Source organism: Penaeus monodon, chromosome 28, assembly GCF_015228065.2.
Source record: "Penaeus monodon isolate SGIC_2016 chromosome 28, NSTDA_Pmon_1, whole genome shotgun sequence".
Classification (NCBI taxonomy): domain Eukaryota; kingdom Metazoa; phylum Arthropoda; class Malacostraca; order Decapoda; family Penaeidae; genus Penaeus; species Penaeus monodon.
Genome location: NC_051413.1, coordinates 12,368,992 through 12,369,287, shown reverse-complemented (window position 1 = coordinate 12,369,287; position 296 = coordinate 12,368,992). Strand labels below are relative to the sequence as shown.

The following is a 296-nucleotide window of genomic DNA, read 5'->3' as shown; positions in this document are numbered from 1 at the left end:
GACAGTATTTTTAATCCCTAACTGGCTAGCATAGAGTAGTAAGGAGGCCATGTCAGACAGATAATATTCCACCTGCCCAGCCCTTGGACGTAATATTATGTTCCGCCGCCCTTCCATACAGAAAAGCAATATTACGCCACCTGTTCTTCACGTATTGAATTTATCGTAAGCACAATGTTAATTTCCGGGTATTATTATCCTCATACCATTATCATAAACAGAATAACGATCAATTTCATTATCTAAAGACATCAGAATACATGAATAGCTCTGATCCTCCAACAACGGAAGGGAAA

General features: G+C 38.9%; 1 protein-coding gene across 1 annotated transcript in view; it reads left to right on the top strand.

The window, feature by feature from the left end:
* The window catches only part of LOC119590937 (protein sidekick-1-like), a gene marked incomplete in the record, with an annotated part of 41,331 nt that overhangs the window by 37,509 nt on the left and 3,526 nt on the right, over positions 1 to 296 (top strand).